The sequence below is a fragment of the Giraffa tippelskirchi genome, chromosome 7, assembly GCF_054371585.1.
Source record: "Giraffa tippelskirchi isolate mGirTip1 chromosome 7, T2T-mGirTip1v1.2.pri, whole genome shotgun sequence".
NCBI classification, from domain to species: Eukaryota; Metazoa; Chordata; class Mammalia; order Artiodactyla; family Giraffidae; genus Giraffa; species Giraffa tippelskirchi.
This window is the reverse complement of record NC_137281.1, coordinates 93,816,518-93,840,777: the sequence shown is the minus strand read 5'-3', so window position 1 is coordinate 93,840,777 and position 24,260 is coordinate 93,816,518. Positions and strand designations below refer to the sequence as shown.

The window sequence follows — 24,260 nt, the reverse complement described above, 5'->3', positions numbered from 1 at the left end:
TTGGCAAAGTGATGTCTCTGCTTTTTAATATGCTGTCTAGGTTTGTCATAGTTTTTCTTCCAAGGAGCAAATGTCTTTTAATTTCATGGCTGCAGTCACCATCTGCAGTGATTTTGGAGCCCAAGAATATGAAGTTTGTCACTGTTTGCATTGTTTCCCCATCTAGTTGCCATGGAGTGATGGGACCATATGCCATGATCTTATTTTTTTGAATGTTGAGTTTTCAGCCAGCTTTTTCACTCTCCTCTTTCACTTTCATGAAGAGGCTCTTTAGTTTCTCTTGAAGAAAGTGAAAGAGGAGAGTTCTAGTTCATCCATATTGTTGTAGAAATTGTCAGGGATTTACTTTCCTTTTTACTTTCTTTTTTTTAAGGTATTCTATTGTATGTATGTACTATAATATATTCTATGATAGATATTTTGGTATGTTACAATTTTACAAATAATGCTATGAATATTCTGCTACACATCTTTGGTTCATGTATCTATGCACTTTATTGAATAGAATTGCTGGTTTTTCTAAAGTGTTAAAATAATTTACACTTCCACTAGCAGTGTATTTGAGTTCCCGTTTGTTCCATAGCCTCACCAACACTTTGTATTGTCAATCTTTTAAATATTTGCCCTCCTAGTGAGTATATAATGGTATCTCATTGTATTTCTCATCTGTATGTCTCGATCATGTTTTCTAGCCATGTGATTATCTTCTTTCTTAAAGTGTACATTTAAGTCTCTTGTACATTCTCCTATAAAATAATCTGTCACTGTTTTTAATTAATCAATAAGAATTGCTTTCTCTATTTTAGAAAAGAGCTGTGTCAGATGTGTGTTACAGTATCATCTTCTGTACTGTGGCTTCCCATTTTACTTTCTTAATGATGTCTTTTGATGACAACTCACTCCTTTTCTTATCTTTTAAGGTTAATGTTATCTGTGTCTCATTTAAGAAAAATCTATCCTGTCTCAAGATCATGAGGAACATGTTGTCTTCTAAAAGCTGTATTTTATCTTTCTTATAACAAACATGGACTATGATCACTCACCTAGAGCCAGACATCCTGGAAAGTGAAGTCAAATGGGTCTTAGGAAGCATCACTATGAACAAAGCTAGTGGAGGTGATGGAATTCCAGTTGAACTATTTCAAATCCTAAAAGATGATGCTGTGAAAGTGCTGCACTCAATAACCCAGCAAATTTGGAAAACTCAGCAGTGGCTACAGGACTGGAAAAGGTCAGTTTTCATTCCATTCCCAAAGAAAGGCAATGCCAAAGAATGCTCAAACTATGGCACAATTGCACTCATCTCACGCGCTAGTAAAATAATGCTCAAAATTCTCCAAGCCAGGCTCAGCAGTACGTGAACCGTGAACTTCCAGATGTTCAAGCTGGTTTTAGAAAAGGCAAAGAAACCAGAGATCCAATTGCCAACAGCTGCCGGATCATTGAAAAAGCAAGAGACGTTCCAGAAAAACATCTATTTCTGCTGTATTAACTATGCCAAAGCCTTTGACTGTGTGGATCACAATAAACTGTGGAAAATTCTGAAAGAGATGGGAATACAGACCACCTGACCAGCCTCTTGAAAATCTGTATCCAGGTCAGGAAGCAACAGTTAGAACTGGACATGGAATAACAGGCTGGTTGCAAATAGGGAAGGGAGTACGTCAAGACTGTATATTGTCACCCTGCTTATTTAACTTATATGCAGAGTACATTGTGAGAAATGCCCGGGTGGATGAAGCACAAGCTGGAATCAAGATTGCCAGGAGGAATATCAATAACCTCAGATATGCAGATGACACCACCCTTATAGCAGAAACCAAAGAGGAACTAAAGAGCCTCTTGATGAAAGAAAGTGAAAGAGGAGAGTGAAAAAGTTGGCTTAAAGCTCAACATTCAGAAAACTAAGATCATGGCATCTGGTCTCATCACTTCATAGCGAATAGATGGGGAAACAGTGGAAACAGTGGCAGACTTTGTTTTGGGGGGCTCAAAAATCACTGCAGATGGTGACTGCAGCCATGAAATTTAAAGACGCTTACTCCTTGAAAGGAAAGTTATGACCAACCTAGACGGCATATTAAAAAGCAGAGATATTACTTTGCCAACAAAGGTCCATCTAGTCAAGGCTATGGTTTTACCAGTGGTCATGTATGGGTGTGAGAGCTGGACTATAAAGAAAGCTGAGCACCAAAGAATCGATGCTTTTGAACTGTGGTGTTGGAGAAGACTCTTGAGAGTCCCTTGGATGGCAAGGAGATCCAACCATTCCATCCAAAAGGAGATCAGTCCAGGGTGTTCATTGGAAGGACTGATGCTGAAGCTGAAACTCTGACACTTTGGCCACCTGATGCGAAGAGCTGACTCATTTGAAAAGACCCTGATGCTGGGAAAGATTGAAGGCAGGAGGAGAAGGGGACAAAAGAGGATGAGATGGTTGGATGGCATCACCAACTCAATGGACATGAGTTTGGGTAAATGCTGGGAGTTGGTGATGGACAGGGAGGCCTGGTGTGCTGTGGTCCATGGGGTCACAAAGATTCAGACACGACTGAGCCACTGAACTGAACTGATGAACACTTTATTAAATTATTATTCAAAAATTTTGAACCAATGTTTATGGATACTACTAGTTATTATTAGTCTTTTATTTTTATCAAGATGGTTAATATGGTATAGCTTTTTATTGTTACTGAATTATTCAATTTTTTGAAATTTATGAGATACTCAAGACATACAAAAACATCCAAAAATATTGTATTAAAAAACACATTCAAATATCCACAACCCAGGTTTCTTTTAGTATAGGCTAGGTGAAATAATCTTCTAAATGCAAGAGACTGAGTACTTTCAGAGTCTCAGTCAATCGTCTCTTGCTCGATTATCACATCAAGATGATAACAAATTCTAATAAAGTTACTGGTAAGGTAAATTTTCACAAGTGGCTGTGTCAAATCATTTTGAGAGTGAGAGGTTTACATGTGCATAAATAAATAAAATTTTCTTGTGAATTATTTTCTAAGATGAAAATTATGTTTCTTTGTGAAAATCTCTCAATTTAAGTCTTTGGTTTAAAATGCCATGAACCTAGATAGTCCAGTGGGAAAATGAGATGGATAATCTCCAAAGAATTAGAAAGCAATGGAGTATCTTGATGGTTCCAAAATAACTTCCCGTGGCACACTTACCCACTATAGACTTGCTCAGAGAAAAAGAGATTGGCCACAGTAACAGAAGATCTTCAACTTCTGGGAAATATGTGTAATAGTAGATCTGTCAGCCCATCTGTTATTTATCAGTTCTATAGTTTGGGAGTAGCTGCGCATAAGTAGGACACTTAGTTTTCCCCACATGGCAGTGCAAAGACATCATAGGTAGAAGCAGCTCCTTTCCAAGGGTAATTAGTAGGCATGCAATCCAGCCAGGTGCTGCCAGAAAATGGGGCAGGAAACCCTTATAACCTGCACATCTTCCTCAAGGAATTGTTTTGGATTAGGAACCCCAAATCCCAACACAGACACATTTTGCATAACATGAGCTCCAAGTCAAAATCTCTCTGCAGCTGTCAGACACTATCTAAACCAAAGATGTGAGTAAGGAAAGTTTCAAATTCTCTTTGTTACTTCTAGACTAAGAGAAGTTGTAGAAGGATTCCAACATGGGAACTCTAAATCTTTTGCCTATTACTGGTATCCTCTGTCTCCTAGGTATAAATGCTGTTGAGTGTCATATTTATCCAAGGATCATGAAACAGAAAAGAATGGGAAAAGCTCATCTGGGCTTACTCTCTACTCTTCTGTAGAATTTTACTGGACCTCAGAAAAATAGCAGTCTGATTTTCTTTGAAGGAAAAAAGAGAACAGGGCAGCAGAGGATGAGATGGTTAAACAGCGTCACTGACTCTATGGACATGCATTTGAGCAAACTCTGGGAGACAGTTGAGGACGGAGGAGCCTGGTAGGCTACAGTCCATGGGGTTACAAAGAGTTGGACACAACTTAATGACTCAACAACAACGATAATGAATTTTTCTTTGAAATGTATAAAAAGTGAAAATAGTCAAATGTGTCATAATTCTTGAAGCAAGAAATTCATCCAAAAAAAAAGGGATTTTTTTTGATGGGGGGTGGATTTTGATACAAAATCTTTAATATTTGCTTAGGGATTTTCCTTTACCTTTTCTTAAATCTTTGGTTCACTTTTAAGTATTAATTTGCATGTCAAGATGTAACATTTCAGAATAATTTAAATTCATTTTCTTAGTACTTCAAGAAAAAACATAGCCAATGAATGTTGAATAAGTGATTTAGTGGTCTAAAGGTGGGGGAAAATGGATGTAGCATCTCAAGAATGGCTGCTGGCATGCAATGCAAATTGTTTATTGTATTTGACTTAATTTTTCAGTATATAGGAATGAAATAATATTAATTGCAAAAGTGGCTTAAGATCTTCATATGAAGCTCTTTGAAGGTTATTTCGTTTTCTATTTTCTTCTATTCAAAATATATAATGTATAATAAAACCTACTTCTTTTATCTGCTTTATTGATGATTAGCTGCTCAGTTATCTCCTAAGCATTCTTTGCCTGAATTTTTTACCTGAAATACTCTTAAAGAGAGGTAAGTTCCCCCAAGTTCCTTATTAATTAAGTCCCATAAATTCAATGATCATCCTAGGATTCTGTTCACCTCAAAAATTTTACTGCCCTTTTCCATTTTGTTAGTAATCTTCAGCCTCATCAGATATGATTCTGGCTTCATACTTCTTTGTCTTGTTAAATCTTCTTAGTTTCTTGGTTCAATGAAGATTCATCTCCTTTTTAGAGCTTTGGAGAAAGTAAGGAATAACAATATATGAAAACAATCAAGAATCCTTGAGACTATAGTATTAACTTTTTAGTATTTACAACTTATCTTTTACAGTGGATCTAACTGGGAAGTGTACAAATCTCAGATCTAGTGTAGAGAACATTATCAGCAATTTCAGAGGTCAGAAATTAGATCAATTTGTTTTAACTAAAATTTGGATAATGGTTTATTTCCTTATTCTGTCTGTTGTTTGCTAAGAAATAAGGTATTAAAATCATTGATATCACCAATGATAATACTCATTGGAAGTATTAATTCTGAAATTAAAACTGATGTTTTTTTTTTTTTACATAACATTTTAAAGTATATTCATTGATTTAATCTTATTTACATGAAATTTGTACAGAAAAAAAACCTTGATAAGTTGAAGATGCTTTATTTCATAAAACCTAAACTTTAAAGTAACGTTTCATTTTTTTTTTATAAAAGGCCAAGTTATAGCTTTAAAGATCATTAGTGTAGAAGTCAATAAATTAAGGCCCACAGACCAAAGCCAGCTTGCTGCCATATTGATACTACCTACAAATGAACATTTGCCATGGTACTGATACCAGAGAATACTAACTTTGAAACTTTATTAAGTGAAATATTATCCCAAAAGAAAAAAAAGAGAACTTTATTCTTCCCATTAGTAGATATGTATTTTTAATGTTCTCAATTATTATTATTATGTTTTGAATTTTTTTAATAAAGCAATTTGTTATATTTTCTATAATTTGTTATGTTCCATATGATATCCTTAATTTTGCCTCTTGGTCTGCAAAGCCTAAAATATTTACTATTTACACTTACAGAAAAAGTTTGCTAATCTCTGCATTATACCATCACCAAATGCTACAATCACATTAAACCACTGTCAAGAATATAAATATTATAAATGGAATATATTTTGTATAAAATTTACTCAAGATGTCACTAATAATTTTCTTAGAAGAGTTATAGGTTTTCTAAATGTATGGATATATCTTTCCTTCTACAGATACTATTAAATCTAAGAGATCAGAATTGAGAGATATTATTTTGGTCCATCTCTATTTGAAAAACATGTAAGATTTCTCAGCTATTAGCTCAGCATATGTGACCACCTTCAAACACTTCAGGCACTTCTATGGTTATCTCCTTTAATCCTCACTCAAGGTTCATGCCCTGCTATCCCTGACTCTGAAACCTGTTTTTTATCATGCTTTCTCCCATTGGTATAGTGGTTGTGTTGTTTTTCAAATTTCTGTGATTTCCATGTTTTCTAAAATGGATTGTTATCGCAAGTTTCTTTTTCCCCCCTCTCTTAACCACAACAATTGTCAGTAATTCACAAATGGAGGTACACATTCATGGTAAGGCTTAAGAAATAAAGGGATTCTGAGATATAAGAACAGAAAAAGTAACATTGGAAAGTGGCATCAGCAGTGAGGTAAAGAATGAATCTTTGTGGAACCAGGATAATCTTACTTCTGCAGCTCATCTCTATACCTCCAGTTTATGGTCATTTCCAAATGGTCTAATTTGGCCCTGTTTTTCTTACTCATAAAGTAAATGGTTTCAAACACAGTCTTAACCAAACATCAGATGTTTTGTTGTTGTTTTGCCGACACAAGACTAATCAGGAAAATTTACTAACATTTAATTATCTTTTCCAGTTTTTGTTAAATATTTAACTTTCAAATTAAAAGATAAAAAAATAAAAATAGCTTTGATTGTACAATGGAAAATGCTTCCAGGAAATTACAGTATTTTGACAGAGAAGTTAACTTTTATAGGAAGTTTTCTAGAACTGGATATTTAATTTTGATGCAGAATACAACATATACTAGGGACATATATTTTAAAAAAGAAAGAAAGTTAAAAGACATTTTCCATGACAAGCTTAGAGGTAAAAGTATTTTTTCTATAAAACAACCCAAGTCGAATCAGAAGTAAATAAATAGAAGAGAATTTACTGATAAGAAAATGCTTGAATACTTAATAGGTATGGAATAAAGGAATAGAGTATTGTGACAGTGACCTGGGAAATTTGTACTTTCTGCAAGATCTCTGCCTTGCTCTTGGCCCATTCCAGGTAGCCATAGTGAGCAGCATCGAGCCATGAGCAGGCTGACTCATCTGTCCCCAGAACCACTAAAGCACAGTGACCCAATATATGACCAAGCTTTTTTCCTATTAGGCAGATGAGATTAACAATGTTCTGAGTTGCTACACTTAAGGGCTTAAGCACTTGACATCTATCAGCCGTTCCATCAGGGAGGCAACACTATGATTACAACTTCCCATTCAGAAATCTTTGGCTTTGAAACCCAGTGTTATTTTTGCTTTGCTTCTCAACTAACTGGTTAGATCCACCTTTCAATTCATATTGTTTCCAACCCTGTTTTCTTGGGTTTTGTCCTGTTTTGTTTTGTTTTGCTTTTTTAATCTATTCCTTCGAAGTTCTGATGAATTTCAAGGAATTAAAAAAAATTTGACACTCCTACAGATTGCCCTCCATATTGTAGAAATCTCCCTGACTGTATGACTCCCTTTGGACTAAGAAGGAATTATCCAATAGGTAGAAAGAGGACCACGTTCAAGTAGGATCATGGAATCCTAGGGAAGATAGCTTCAGTGAGAGTCAGGATTCTGTAGTATTCATAACTGCAGATGAAGACTAAGAAAACTTAGATTTAACTTATGAAGTCCTCAGCATTGTTTTTAATTCTTTTCTTCCTATTTCTGATCAATTTCCATGATTCTTCCCTATCTTTGGCATTAGTATCAACCTTGCTGCTGCTGCTGCTGCTAAGTCACTTCAGTAGTGTCCGACTCTGTGGGACCCCATAGACGGCAGCCCACCAGGCTCCGCCTTCCCTGGGATTCTCCAGGCAAGAATACTGGAGTGGGTTGCCATTTCCTTCTCCAATGCATGAAAGTGAAAAGCGAAAGTGAAGTCGCTCAGTCGTGTCCGACTCTTCACAAACCCATGGACTTGAGAGAATCACTAATGCCCTACTACCTTCAGACTTAATTTTAATAGAAGCAGGACAAGGACCACAGTAGAGTAGAATATTGGAACCCCAAGGAGGGCTTCCTCAAGAGTGAGTGTTTGGCAATGTCTATTTCTCTTTGGGCTTAAGAGTCAATGAGAGGGCTATGAAGGATAGGAGGGAGGTGAAACAGAAGAGATAATTTTTAGAACAGTTCAGTTCAGTCACTCAGTCATGTACGACTCTTTGCAACCCCATGGACTGCAGCTCACCAGGCTTTCCTGTCCATAATCAACTCCTGGAGCTTGCTCAAACTCATGTCCATTGAGTTGATGATACATCCAACCATCTCATCCTCTGTTGTCCCCTTTCCCTTCTGCCTTCAATCTTTCCCAGCATCAGAGTCTTTTCCAATGAGTCAGTACTTTGCATTAGGTGGCCAAAAGTATTGGGGCTTCAGCTTCGGCAACAGTCCTTCTATTGAAGCTGAAGGACTTAGAATAGGGAAATTTAAATTTAAGAGAAAAGAAGAGCCTACAGGAGAAAGACTGAAGATACAAAAAAGGGAAGGAATGAGAAAGGGATGGATTACACTTCTTATGCTGAAGCAAGATTGTAAAAGCAGAGTCTGGATGAATTTACTAAAATATTAATAGAGAGTCAGAATTAAGGTGAATAGCTCCCATTTGAGTAAACTAGGAAGTGCTATCAGATTACATTTGTTTAATTGCTCAGAAAATTCAAGCGAATTGACATAGAAAATTTTTTATATATTGGTTCAAGAAGGATGACTGACATTTTGACAGCTTTTTTTCTTTCCACCCTACCAAAATTTCATTGAAATGACATAAGAAATGTAAAACAGTAATAAGTCCATAGCAACTTTAGAAAGCAGGTAAGGATGCCATCAGAAATGCAAATTTCTGAAAGACATAAAGCAAATAGGATAATAGATATGAAGCATATCCCAGCACAGAGGAGCCTGCAGCTCCATAGAGATGGAAAATATCCCCCAAAACAAAAGGAGCCTATAAATAAGCCCAAAATTAAAGGCTGCAGGGAACTGAGAATAGGTTGTGTCTGGTTGGCCATGATGGTAGAACAATTGCACCAGTGTCCTGCCTTCACTGCAGCTAATTCTACTGTGAACAGGAGAAAGGCACAAATTTGGAAATCCAAATATGATGTGGGAGAGTCCCAAAAGAGATTTTGATGAGATAGTGTCTCCTCTGATTAATATGCCCCAAAACAAGAAAGTGCACCCCATGTAAAAGATACACAGTGTACGCAAAACAGCCTGACAGTGTGGTCAGCACCATGTAATCACTGTCATTCTTAGAACCAGGTGAATGTTGTCACTTGATACATTCCAGGAAACAATTCTTAGTAATCGAGATCCTTGCTTGTAAATATAAATAGATAACCAAAAACCAAACATTCAAGAATAGCCAACTCAAGCAAAAAGAGGCATCAGATTCAACAATAAAACAATGTAGCCTTTGTGGGAACAAAGTTAATTGGAAAACAAATTAAACTTCACAATTATTTAATTTAATATATTTAGTGACATTTAGGTAGATAATAGCTTTAAAAAAAAAAAGATGCTATGAAAATGAAATGATTAGTGATTTAAAAAAACACTCAGACTAAATAGTAGACATAACAGCTAAAGATCAGCTTAGTGAACTAGAAGAGTGAATGAACTAATTTTTATATAATCCCAGGTGAAATGGCAAAGAGGTGAAAAGTATAAGAATTTATTGTACATAATGTCCTTCCTGATCCCCTTTTGGATTTGCAAATTCTCAACTTTGTTGCAATTCTTTCTTAATCTTTTTTCCCAATTTTGTTGTATACCTTCCAGAAATTTCTTCCTATTCTTCTATGCTAGTAGCACTCCTCTAACTTTAAAACATTGCTAAAGATATATTTTTAGATTTGTATTTCTACCATCACTTAGGTAGAATTTGGAGAGAGACAAGAAATTAATGTTGAGGTTCCATCAGTGACCTTGAACTACAACAATGAGAGAAGATCCTTTCCACAGTTATTATCTTGGTTTTGGGTTTTTGTTTTATGTTGTTTCTCTCAATTGGTTTCCTTTTCAGAGTATCTGTAGAAACCATGTTGCCAGAAGTACTTTTCTCAATAGATTGTCTTATCCACCAGAGTGACATGAAGATCAGTGATGGTCTCTTTCATCCTGAATAGATTCTGCACATTCAGAGTTTCTTATTGGGCACCTGAAAAATTGTACCATAAGGTCAGTCTATTAAGGTTAGTAGACATGTATTCTTGTTTTTGTGGCAACCGTCTAACTACATGAAGGTAGTTGACAAGTTGACTCTTTTTTAATAACAAAAGTTTTTAGTTCAGCTCTAATCTTTATCATGTTAGTTATCCTAGGTATATATAGTGACATCTTTAAAAGAGGAAACTTGATATATAGGCAAAAATAATTAAGAAAAGCAATTCTATATATTATTTTATCTATGAAAAGTTAAAACACTATTTAGATTTTTTTTTTAAATTAACTGAAAGTAAATATAAATTTATTCCTATTTGCTATAGTCTTAGTTTAGAATATGGAACAAAGATATTTGTAATTCTTTGATTATTGATTTCTAGCTTAACTAACTGATAGTCAAAGAACGTGCTCTAGATCATTTCAGCCTCTTGCAATTTGTTGAGGTTGCTTTACGGCCCAGCACATGGTCAATTTTGGTGAATGATGCATATACATATATGTTCTTTTATTCTTTGGAGCAGGATTGTATGTATGCCAATTAAGGGAGGTTTATTGAAAGTATTCTTTAGAACATACACCTCAATGTTCATAGCAGCACCATTTGCAATCGCCAAGACACAGAAGCAACACAAGTACTCACCAACAGATGACTGGCTTAAGAAGATGTCTTAATAATAATATATATATATATATATCCCATGTATATATACCCATACATACACATAAAATGGAATATTATTCAGCCATAATAAAGAATGAAATATTGCCATTTGCAGCAATAAGGTTGGAGCTAGTATAATACTATGCTTAATGAAATAAGTCAGAAAAATACCATATGATACCACATATGTGTGGAATCTAAAAAATAACACAACTAAATTCATATATAAAACAGAAACAGAATCCAGACATAGGAAACAAACTTATGGTTGCCAAAAGGGTGATGGAGAGGGGAGAGATGAATGAGGAATATGGGATTAACAGATACAAACTACTATATGTGTGTGACATTGCAGTTTTCTTTGATTTGGTGTCTTATCAATTTGAACATTCTTTGCCTTTATTTCTTCAAGTTTTTTCCTGTCCTGTTTTTCCTCTGGGATGCCAGTTATGTGTACTTTTTACTTTTATTAAGGTGACAAACTTTTTAGTATTTCATCTCTTTTATTCACCAAATTTTAACCCTAATACTTTCTAGTATTTCTTTCAGATCACTTATCCTCTCTTCATCTTTCAGTGTTCTATTTAGTACACCTATTTAGTTTTGAGTTATTACATTTTTAGCCCTAGAATTTTTATTTATTCTTTTTAAAATCTATAAATTCTCCATGTTATTTATTTTTTGAGCCTAATTATACCCCTTTTATCCAAGCTGATAATTCCAATAAATGGGTCATCTATTGATCTGATCTTTTCTCCTATTTTGTGTCATGTCTGTTTTCTTATTATTTTATTAGTATCGAAGATTATGTTTGCTAAAGTACAGTGACTCTGGATAGTGTTATCTTCCTCTGTGGATCTAGTTTACCAGTAAAATGTTGGCAGATTACCGTATTCTAATTCTAGGATTCAATTGCAGATTTGGTGGTGGTCAATCTACCTTTTGTTTGTCTCTGCTTTTCTAGTTTGTGGACACCTCGGTTGCTAATTGATATACTGGAGTTTTTCATCAGGATCTCTCCCTCTTGGAAACTTCTGAACTATAGTTTTTGTCCCCCTAGGACTGTGAGACTGTAGAAAACCTTAGTCAGCCAGTCCTTCTTTGGCTTTCTGCCGAGCTTCTTATTATCTTATTTTGTATAATTTAATAATTCAGCAAATGATTTCTTATTCTGCAGTTCACTTATTTTTTAGAAATGCATGCTTTATTATTTGTATTAAATCTTATAAAATAACTGCATGCATCATAAAGCATATGCTTTTAAAATGTACTATCTTAGTACTATCTTACATTTTATCTTAGCTTTAAAAAAAAGCTTCTTCATATACTCTGCTTTTCCTGGAACCCAAGTAAAGTTATTTTGTTTTTCTTCTTTTTCATTTTCTTAACCAGTCCCTCAGAGTTTGTATCATTAAAGTAGTTATTCATGTTTGAAATAGCCGTAAGATTTTAAAATTTAGATTAGAAGGAACCTAAGACGTCATCTTCTGTTGGCTAATCTCCCACACAGTACAGAAATGTTTCCTGCAGCATCCTTGGCAGATGCTTATCCAGTCTCAACTTGGATATCTTCAGCAAAGGAGCTCATCATTTCCTAAAACAAACCATTCTGTTGGACAACTCTATTTTAAAAATCCTTATGTTGAGCTAAAATATGTTTCTTTGTAACTTATACTCATTTATTCATTGTTTTAAATTTTCCTTCTGGAATAAGTCAAAACAAGAGAACATTCCAGATATCTGTATTTAAAATACATCTAAATGTCATTCCTGTCTTTTTTATTTTTATTTATTTATTATTTTATTTTTGCTTTCTTGTCCCAAAGCACTAAGCATAATTTTCTAAACATAGATAATAATCATAAGGAAGATTACCTATTTGGTAATAATTTAAAAGCTATCTTTACATTATATAAACCCCTCTGAGATTTTGAAAACAAAAATCCTTTTGTAATTATATTGAATTACATTTTTGTTTACCAAAAAAAAAAAAAATAACCCTATATGCGAGACAGAATAAGAGACACAGATGCATGGAACAATTTTATGGACTCTGAGGGAGAAGGAGAGGGTGGGACGTTCTGGGAGAATAGCATTGAAACATGTATATTATCATATGTGAAACAGAACACCATTCCATGTTCGATGCATGTGACAAGGGCTCAGGGCCAGGGCAATGGGATGATCCAGAAGGATGGGATGGGGAGGGAGGTGGGTGGGGGGTCCAGGAAGGGGAACACATGTAAACCCATGGCTGATTCATGTCAATGTATGGCAAAAACTATTACAATATTGTAAAGTAATTAGCCCCCAACTAAAATAAATAAATTTATAAAAAAAAAAATAAAAAAGAGAGAAATCAGTATGCATTGACATGGAAACACCTTCTAACAGATTGCGACCTGAAAAGCAAGTAACAGAGCAATATGTATAACTTGATGGTAATTTGTTAAAAAATAAAACAAGTATAAACATAAAAAAAAAAAATAGAGTAAAAAGACTGCCATCAACTTTCAAAGGTAAGACTACATGACCACATGTGGGAATGTAGAGAAAACCAATTCAGTTGTAGAGGTCTGATTAAAATCTGGGGGTGTGCATTTTTGTTTCCGTTTAATATGTAGACTGTCATTAAAACTTATTGCTTGTGAATTAATAATGATGACAACAATCTTGTAGCAGCTAGTATTTGTTGAGTACTTGCTGTATGTAATTCATGTACCTGGTCTCTACATTTAGACTGAGTTCTCTCTCAATAAGAACTTTCTAATCCCTTATAATACAATTTATGGTCCAAACAAGATGCTTTGAGCATCAAAGAAGGTACTATTAATAGCTCAGTTCAGTTCAGTTCAGTCGCTCAGTCGTGTCCAACTCTTTGCGACCCCATGAATTGCAGCACACCAGGCCTCTCTGTCCATCACCAACTCCCAGAGTCTACCCAAACCCATGTCCATCGAGTCAGTGATGCCATCCAACCATCTCATCCTCTGTTGTCACCTTGTCCTCCTGCCCCCAATCCTACCCAGCATTAGGGTCTTTTCCAACGAGTCAACTCTTCACATGAGGTGGCCAAAGTATTGGAGTTTCAGCTTCAACATCAGTCCTTCCAATGAACACCCAGGATTGATCTCTTTTAGGATGGATTGATTGGATCTCCTTGCAGTCCAAGGGACTCTCAAAAGTCTTCTCCAACACCACAATTCAAAAGCATCAATTCTGCAGCGCTCAGCTTTCTTCACAGTCCAACTCTCACATCCATACATGACCACTGGAAAAACCATAGCCTTGACTAGACGGACTTTTGTTGGCAAAGTAATGTCTCTGCTTTTAAATATGCTATCTAGGTTGGCCATAACCTTCCTTTCAAGGAGTAAGCGTCTTTTAATTTCATGGCTGCAGTCACCATCATCAGTGATTTTGTAGCCCAAAAAAATAAAGTCTGACACTGTTTCCACTGTTTCCCCATCTATTTCCCGTGGAGTGATGGGACCAGATGCCATGATCTTAGTTTTCTGAACGTTGAGCTTTAAGCCAACTTTTTCACTCTCCTCTTTCACTTTCATCAAGAGGCTCTTTAGTTCTTCTTCACTTTCTGCCATAAGGGTGGTGTCATCTGCATATCTGAGGTTATTGATATTTCTCCCGGCAATCTTGATTCCAACTTGTGTTTCTTCCAGCCCAGCGTTTCTCATGATGTACTCTGCATATAAATTAAATAAGCTACTCTGAGACAATTGGTATAACCTGAACTGTCCAGGCAGAGGGGGACTTAGAGTCACTCTTCTTGAAGTTGAATTCCAGTTATTCCATTGGCTGATGCCATTTGTCTAGAAATTTGCATATATATGCCACATTGTTTCAAAAAACTCGAAAAGACATTTTAAAAACATTATTTCCTGTCCTCTTATGATTTAAGTTGCCACTTAAACCCCACCTTCCCCATTGAGCAATGTAGTTTTGTAAGCAAAATTTACTACTTTTTTCATAATTTGTCAAAAATGAAAACAATCCATTGTTCTTATTCCATTCTTCTTCATCTAAAATGGAGGAAATAGTAGAAGTCTAGACCACCTGTCCTCCAACAGAACCCTATCAGCCTTAAGATGTTCTCAAAATGGGAAGAGAGGTAGAGTTTGAAGAATCAGAGCTGTTGTGTTAGTAACCCCAAATTCCCAGGCCTAATTAAAAATCAGAATATGGAGAGCACCTAGTGCTTCCAAATTATTTTGTAAAAGTGCTATTTTTGCAAAACTAATCCTATGATCAATAAAGAATACCCATCCTCATTCTAAGCAGTGTTCTCAAGTCTCAGCTGCACCATCACATGGGGCTGGTTCACTCTTGGTTGGTCTGGGGTGCGACCTCGGTGTGAGACTTTGATGTATGTATCTCAGGTTGAAAGCCATTATTCTAAACCTACATAGAGGGGAAAAAAAAAGTTGTTTTTTTTTTTTCCTAGGTCTAAGATTTGTGATTGCAAATACTAGCATAGTGAAGGCAAAAAGAGAAGGGGATGGCAGAGCATGAAATGGTTAGATAGCATCATCGACTCAAAGGGCATGAGTTTGAACAAACCCTGGGAGATAGTGAAGGACAGGGGAGCCTTGTGTGCTGCAGTCCATAGTGTTGCGAAGAGTCAGACACGCCTTAACAACTGAAGAACAACAGAGCAGGAGGATCACATAGATTCCAAACGTTCACATCTCAAGATCAATGCCTCACTCTGAAACATCTGGTTGATTCTAAAGAAAACTTTCAGAATCTTGCTGGTCAGATCGAGAGGGGAGGAGATTCTTAAATTTCCCTCAAAATATGTCCTTTTAACCTCAATCTGGCAGAAATCACTTTATACCTTCTTCTGTTCATAAAATAAAGACCTTTTTGAGTTATTTCCTTTTTGCAATATTGTATACTACGGAAATTGGATCAAACCAGTGATTAGGTAAACTTCGGGGAAAACAATGTCTATTTCCTTTTGTTAGTAAAGGAGAAAAACAGCATAGAAATACTTGTTTGCCACTGTTCTTGCCTTTGTACTCTTTAAAATAAGTTTAAGATAGTTACCATTTATCCTGTCACTAAAGAGGCAAGGTACACGCAAATAATTTTCATAGGAGCAATATCAGATGATCCTCATACAAAAGCTCCTTTTTTATGCTATCTTTTCTATTTTATACATTGCCACGATCCATCAGCCTACCTGTACTAGCTCTAGGATGTGTTAAGGAAAATATTTTTTTCACTTTAGTACCAAATACTCTTTCCTTAATGACTCAGTATTATCATATCCTTTGCTTTATTTTTTAAATCCGTATATGATTTTCTTTCCTGAATAAATTAAGTGCTCAAAAGGTAGCTGCCAAATCATGATTTTGACCCATTGATTAGATACTTCTGATTCTACTTACTCGAATGAAATGAATCTCACATGAGCCAGCAGCTTAGTTCTCATACCAAACTGCCAGAAGGTCACATTGCAATGAAACTTCAGTTCTGAGAGTTAATAGTTTCCTCACGCTCCTCCCTCTGTCAAATATGTTCAGCTGAGCTTGTGCATATGACTTCAGTTCATAAAAAGTTTACAAGTGCAGCTGGAATGCTTAGCATTTGATTGTTACATAAATAAGTATTTGAGAACATATGTAAACTTGACAGTGTTAGTACCAGATGTTCCAGTAACACAATAATGTGCTTTGAATGTCCCTTCTCACTTTCAACTTGTTTATTTTGGCAGTCTCTCTTTATCTGCTAAGTTTCAGATAAGCACATATTAACTCTATCAGTAGTGTTGATCCTCTAATTGTTGCATTCAAGTTAAATGTATTACATTTAGTGTGTAGAAGTACAAATAGCATAGATGTTAATACACAAAGTCATTTTTTACACGTCTCCATAAAATACAAATATTTCAAATCCTAAATGTTTATGGTTTATAAAGAAGAAAGAAATCTCTGGGCATATGAATGTACTCTCAGATCTATAGGAATTGCCCTTGCAATTTTTGAGTTTTCCAAGTTTTTTTTCTTTCTCTTTTTGACCACCAGCCACTTCAATTAAGAGATTTCTGTCTCCTACACAAATTCCCCTGCCTTCCTCCAGTCTTCTCTACCCTCTTACCATAGTTGACTGTATCTTGATATGTAGAAGCTATTGGCATTCTGAACACAATTTTTGCTTCTTTATGGTTTTGTTTTGCAATTATTTAAAATTCACTGAAGAATAGTGACAATAAAAATAGTACATAAAACACTCATACATCTTCTTGCCAGATTCACCTGTTGTTATTTTACCCCATTTCCTCTATCGGATGAATGTGCATTCTCCTTCTCTCTTTGCATATGTGTGTGTGCGTGTATATATATATATATATATATACATATATATATGTATATGTATATACATATATATATAACATGTATATATTATGAATATATTTATATATGTGTGTTTATATGCACACATGAATTTTTCTAAACCTTTTAAATATTAGTTGCATGGTCTTTTACTCATACACTTCAATGTGTATTTTTTCTACAAATAAGAATATTGTCTTACATACAAGTAGATTTAAAATAGACTTTATCCCCCTAATCTTCCATCTGTATTCCAGTTGTTTTAGTTGACCCAATGATATTCATTACAAGATATCCAGGTCTTACTTTTGGAGTCAAGTTGCATGTGTTATATGCGATACCAGTAGGGGGCTATGTTGAGATAGTTATGGGGCCCTGGAATCTTAGTGGCCCAGCAGTTTGCTGAAAGAAGTAACTTATTTAGAGGAAAACTCCAAATATGGTCAGGAATGAAAGCAAAAAGTTGAAGCCAGAAATTCAGTTCTAAGCCTCAGAATGATCGGTCATACAGGGCCCCAAAAGGACAATCAATCATGAGATTGGGAAACGTGATACAATATGTGTTAAGGCAAGAGATTTAGAATTAATGCCCTGAGATTGATGGAGGTCTTTCTTCACATGAAAACATCTTTATAGTAAGGAAACAAGCTTGATAGCCTAAAAGAGCCAGAGCCTGCCTTGCTTGGGCTTTGCCTGATAGAAGTCTGTGACTTGGTTTGTGGCATGGCTTACTTAGGTGAGATGAGATTCCCTCGGTGACACTCTGGAGCAGAACCTGAAATGTCCTTCAGAGATAAAGGAGTTCAAGTCCTCCTGTACTCGTTGCCTCTAATCATGAGGGAAAGGGTAGGGAGCCATTCAAATAAGAGTAAAAATAGTAAGAAGTAACAGGGAAAAGGAGTAAAAGATGGGTGAGGAAATGATTTCTAATTTTCAGAGTGGACCTAGGAAACATGCTTCAGGTTTGTTCAATGGATGCACAATTCCGGAGGGAAGAGAGTCATCTAAGTCTGCTGCTTAAGTTGTTTCCCTTGGTAGAAAATGTGCTTTGTTTATATGTAATATTATTTTTTAAAACAATTAGAAACACTGTGTTATAAATTTAAAGCTTGCTTCCAAAGATATAGGAAAACAAGAAAAATGTGCATGGAGTTAAGTAAGAGGAGACCTAATTAGCATTCTTATAGAATGAGCTGTAGATTTACGGAGACTTACAAAAGGGAAAAATACCAGAGCACCAGACTAGCACATCAATCATCTGGAATTGTCTGACAGTCCTGAAGAGGATATCCTGGCTGCAGAAAGCACAGAGCTGTTTTAAGGCTAGGGGCCCAGGTCAGAACTTAATAAGAACAAAAGATGAGCAATTTTGAGAGGAACCAGCTGGCTTAAGGTGATCCAAAGTGCACAGATGTTAAAGGCTTACTGTTCCAACAATACTATTACCTACACCAGAAGAACAGAATAGCCGTTAAAAAAAAAAGATAACAAAACTTGATTTACCACGTTGACCCTTGGGATCTAACAATATATGTATTTCTGTTCCACAATACTAAGTTTCTTTTTTTTTAATTTTTATTTTCAGTACATTAAATTTACTCATAAGAACATTCTAAAAATGTGCAATTTTTCCTTTTTAATAGCATATAATAAAACATAAAAAACCCCAAAACAGAATACCTGATGTTTACAATTCACAATCAAATTCAGTCAGTTCAGTTGCTTAGTCATGTCCGACTCTGCAACCCCATGCACCACAGCACGCACACCCTGTCCATCACCAACTCCCGGAGTCCACCCAAACCCATGTCCATCGAGTCGGTGATGCCATCTAACCATCTCATCCTCTGTCGTCTCCTTCTCTTCCTGCCTTCAATCTTACCAGCATCAGGGTCTTTTCAAATGAGTCAGCTCTTCGCATGAGGTGGCCAAAGTATTGGAGTTTCAGCTTCAACATCAGTCCTTCCAATGAACACCCAGGACTGATCTCCTTTAGGATGGACTGGTTGGAACTCCTTGCAGTCCAAGGGACTCTCAAGAGTCTTCTCCAACACCACAGTTCAAAAGCATCAATTCTTTGGTGCTCAGCTTTCTTCACAGTCCAACTCTCACATCCATACATGACCACTGGAAAAACCATAGCCTTGACTAGACAGACCTTTGTTGGCAAAATAATGTCTCTGCTTTTTAATATGCTGTCTAGGTTGGTCATAACTTTAATTAGGAGAATATTAAATATTTATAAAACTTTATATCTTTTTAAAAATATTTATAATGTTACATGCAATTTTGTAGAATTGATATAAAAGAATGGCTCAAAAATGGGAGAATTTTCCTTCATTCCTAAAAAGAAAATATATCCAATAGAAGATTCTTGAGTACTATATCTACTTTAATGTTATTTTATTTTGTGTTTTCCGGTTGATGACTGTGAGAAAGGACAGAATTTATTATAAAACTTGAAAAATGTAGCTGATCTTTCTTAGAAATATATATATATAAAACATGGCTGATCTTTCTTAGAAATATATGTGTGTATATATATATATATATATATGTATAATCCTGTTGATGTGATATCTTTAAGTAGGTTTTTTAAATGGTCTAAGCACAATAACTAAAAATCTATAATTTCCTCTATGCTTGCATCAAAATTCCTCAAACTCTTAACACAGGTAGTTTTGTGGCAAGTAGAGAGATGTTAGATCGCACATCAATTATGAACTTTTTGATGTGGTTATTGAATGTAAAAGGGAGAAATGTAAAACATAAAATCTAAGTGGTTGGAGTCATGGGAATAATCAGGAACTGAACTGAAAACAAAGTGGTTTGGAAAATGTTCATTTTGCTAGTGCAGAGTATGTTGCAGTTAAAGTCATAAAAGTTATTTTTGCATTCTTTAAGACGGCGGTCATTATCTTCTATCAAGGACATTGAATATTTTGTGAGTGTAAGAAATGTTACTGATAATTACATGGAAGCATTACATACCCTAGAAAAAAGTCACTATGTACTACTTTTTAAAAATATTTAAAATGAATCATTCACCATATGTAGTAGAATCAACTATTTGAAGATACCCAACTTTATTTAGCAAGGAGTATTAAATACCTGGGGGCTTCCCAGGTGGCTCAGTGGTAAAGAATCTGCCTGCCAAGCAGGAGACTTGAGTGCCATCCCTGAGTCAGGAAGATCCCCTGGAGAAGGAAATGGCAACCCATTCCAGTATTCTTGCCTGGGAAATCCCATGAACAGAGATGCCTAACAGGCTACAGTCCATGGGGTTGCAGTCATGACTTAGCAACTCAATAGCAGCAGCTATAGCGTAAAGTACCTAATAATAAAAAGCCTTTATGCCTGTCTCTGTGGCATTACTGAGTACATGGGTTGGCCATGTGAAAATTCCTCGTTGCATGCGCCATGCCATACATGGAGACTTCCTCATTTGCTCTTACATGAAGATGTGAAAATAATAATATTAAAAGTGTTCCTCTGTGATTAGTTGTCTCTATTTTCAATTCTAGAACAGAGTAACTGCATAAATAAGGAGAATCTCAAATTTGATTATCAAAATCTGTAAGTATATCACGTTCTTTTTGTTATTTGTATTCAGAGAATGTGAAAGAGAGGCTATCTAATTTCACTGCAGCTTGCTTCCTTTTTTTAAAAAGAAAACATCAAAATAGTTTCATGGAGATGAGCTTTGAAGCATGGCTTAAACATACTCTTTTTTTTCTTTCTTCTCAGGTTAGTGTCACTTCAAAAATAAAAATAAGCACTCTTTTGGAACTTTAGGAATAATGCTGGGTATAAACAGGCTTAGAATATACTTAACTGTAGTAATCCTTCCCGACACACATAGAGATGAATTGATAACTGGATTTGGCATTTCAAATATTTTTTACCCAAGGCAAGGGCTTTAAGGTGTTTTCTTGGTATTAGAGAGTTTAGAGATGAAAAAAGTGCCATTTATTATTTTCTCTTTCTGTCAGCTTAGGACTTCTGTTTGCAATCATGTTTATAATACTAGGCCTAACTGTTCTTAAATGTCTTACCTGTTGAAGAATGTTCCATTCAATGTGTATCCAAGGTTTTGACTGAATAGTAGTCTGATAAAATCAGCTAAGGTAATTTATTGCAAGAGAACCTGAACTTGGGATTGTAAGTGAGTTCTAATCAGGAATCTGCAACATAATTTGTGTTGATCTTGAGCAAATCACTTCCTCTCAGTTCCCTATTTTCTCATATGAAATGCAAGAGGTAGATTGCAAGTTTCCTCAGTGTGAAATTAATTCCATTAATTAGGCATCAAATAAACAAGTCATTTAATCATGTTAACCACATCAGCTGGTTAGTTCAGCCAAAATATTTAAACAATTTACAATAAGACTATGAACAATAAGAAAATGTCATTGTTATAGCTTGAGAACTATCTGCTTTCTTAATATTGGTACTACCTTGCCAAATAATAGCAATTTAAAAGATCTTTCTCTTAAAAATGGTAATAGTATACCATTTTCCTTCAGTATTATCTAAAAGAATATAATCACAGCTTACCTATTGTTGGGGCCATAGACTATAAATGTAAAATTGATTAACATTCACAATCCTACTTTCTCATGGGATTCAAAGAAGAAAATATCTGTCCTCCTTTAAAAAAAAAAAAGGGTGGTTACATATATTCCTATTCCTCCAAAAAGCAGAATATCCAAATGGAAAGGGTCGTTAAACCCTGTTATTAACTTGATAGCCCACTGATTTGAATAATTTTCTCTTCCCCAAAACTGATAGGATATTTTACTCTGTCAACAGATTATTTCTGATTGCAGACATAATCTCACAGTATTCGTATAATGAAAAAAAGCACAGAATTTCAAGTCAGATTTGGATGCAAGAATCTATTCTATCACCTATCATATACATATGATTAGGGTAATTCTTTCAGCATCTTTGAACTTCAGTTTCCTTATTTTTAACAAGGAAGCAGTAATACTTGTCTCTGGAGCTGTTGTCTGGGTGCAATGAAATAATGAATGTGAATCATAAAGGCTAGTATGCATTGTTAACATTAACTTTTTAAAAATATTCAAAATAATTAATATTTCATAAATCATGTTATTTCCATTTGCCTACCTACAGATAACATCATACATTTATGGTAGTATTATTAAAATTCAAATATTAAAGGGGAAGTAAAGAAAGGAAAGGGAGCAGACATTTCTTGAGCATTCTGCCACAGCATCAGGAAGTCAGATGATAGCTTTATTTCTAACTCCTACATAAGGTACTTTCTAACTTCTGTGTTAGAGACAGGGCCTTGCATGTTGTCAACGCCACAAGAGAAGGGAACTAGAAATCTTTCTGGGTGCTATAAATTGTGGAATAAAGAATAGCTGCTCAAATATGGAGAAATTCCAGGTTTTTTCCCCTCCACACTTTCACTCTATTTCTCCAAATTTTATTTTCTTAATATGTAAACCATTCATAAGTATATAGCCTACAAGTCTAATGGATGTCGCTGCACACCAAGCTTAGAACTGATTTCCTTATCATAAAGCTGCTATTCAAGTTGGAATCCAGGTGGATTTTTAGCTGAAATGGCAGGAGAAAAAAAAAAAAAATGAAAAAAGCAAAACCTTCTTCATTATGAATGTGAGATAATTACTTTTCAAAAATTGCAGCCCTAATCCAAGAAGGGGCCACAAGGTTTAATTGTGGGTGTGCTATTTACAGATTAATTAGGACATTTAACTTCATTTTTTATACCACAGAATTAATCCCATAAAAATTAGTGATCTCGAAGGAGTCAGTTGTCAACTCTGACAGGATCTCTTTGCCATAATCTATTAAAATGCTGCTTTTATCTTGTCTTGCCTGTGTCATATTTTATGGATTTTTTCATAAACACTGCCTATACTTCATAAATGTCTCAATTTTCTAGTCTATTAACATTACTTCAAAAGCAATTGATAAAAGAGTAGGGCATGCATGAAATAATACACCAATAATGTGAAGTGCTGGAGGCAAGAACAGTGGGTAGGATCTGCACAGCTTGTGAGCTGAAACAATGAAAGGATATTTTATCTACTACAATAAAGAAACAAATGATCATTTTTGATAGTAGAAAAAAGATTGCTAGTAATTGGGTGGATGAAAAATGGGTTACAAAGAAAATACAGCATATTTTGAAAATGAAACTGAAATGAGAAAACAAACATCTCCAAGTATATGTTTACATTATGGGAAACACTTTCTCTTTGGTTACTAAAGATTTGGCATTCAACTCGATTTAGCTTAGACATGATATTTTTATTCTATTATAAACACTTTTTCCTTTGTATGCATATATTTAACCTATTAACATATATTGTATCTATGAACTAAAATAAATGTTGAAATTGTTTTTTTAAATTTTTATAACTATTATTTTGGTTTTTGAAATCATTTTAATTTTTCTTTTGAATGTGTAGATGATTTATCTATAGCATCCTCTTTATGTTTTTAAAGCACTAATATATGACCTTATGGCAGAAAACGAAGAGGAACTAAAGAGCTTCTTGATGGAAGTGAAAGAGGAGAGTGAAAAAGTTGGCTTAAAACGTGCACCGGGATGACCCGGAGGGATGGGATGGGGAGGGAGGTGGAAGGGGGGTTCTGGAAGGGGAAAACATGTACACCCATGGTGGATTCATGTCAATGTATGGCAAAACAAATACAATATTGTAAAGTTAAAAAATAGAAAATAAACTAATTAAAAAAAAAACTTAACATTCAGAAAACTTAAGATCATGGCATCTGATCCCATCACTTCATGGAAAATGATGGGGAAACAGTAGAAACAGTGGCAGACTTTATTTTCTTGGGCTTCAAAATCACTGCAGATGATGACTGCAGCCAAGAAATTAAAAGACACTTGCTCCTTGGAAGAAAAGCTATGACCAACCTAGACAGCATATTAAAAAACAGAGACATTACTTTATCAGCAAAGGTCCGTCTAGTCAAAGCTATGGTTTTTCCAGTAGTCATATACAGATGTGAGAGCTGTGAAGACAGCTGAGCACCGAAGAATTGATGCTTTTGAACTGTGATGCTGCAGAAGACTCTTGAGAGTCCCTTGGACTGCAAGGAGATCCAACCAGTCAATCCTAAAGGAAATCAGTCCTAAATATT

The 24,260-nt window shown here is 35.2% G+C and overlaps 1 protein-coding gene across 13 annotated transcripts in view; it reads left to right on the top strand.

The window, feature by feature from the left end:
• Nucleotides 1-24,260, top strand: part of DPH6 (diphthamine biosynthesis 6) — a 300,037-nt gene that overhangs the window by 240,714 nt on the left and 35,063 nt on the right. For 2 of the 13 annotated variants that reach the window (XR_014058731.1, XR_014058722.1), the window contains exon 10: nucleotides 20,615-20,666. The exons of 2 other annotated variants lie outside the window; for them this stretch is intronic. The gene's annotated coding sequence lies outside the window, so the exon portion shown is untranslated. Of the gene's footprint in view, nucleotides 1-920; nucleotides 4,543-9,933; nucleotides 10,089-20,614; nucleotides 22,742-24,260 lie in introns of those variants that run through there. 9 more of the 13 variants (XR_014058729.1, XR_014058721.1, XR_014058726.1 and 6 more) reach the window with 6 other exon arrangements.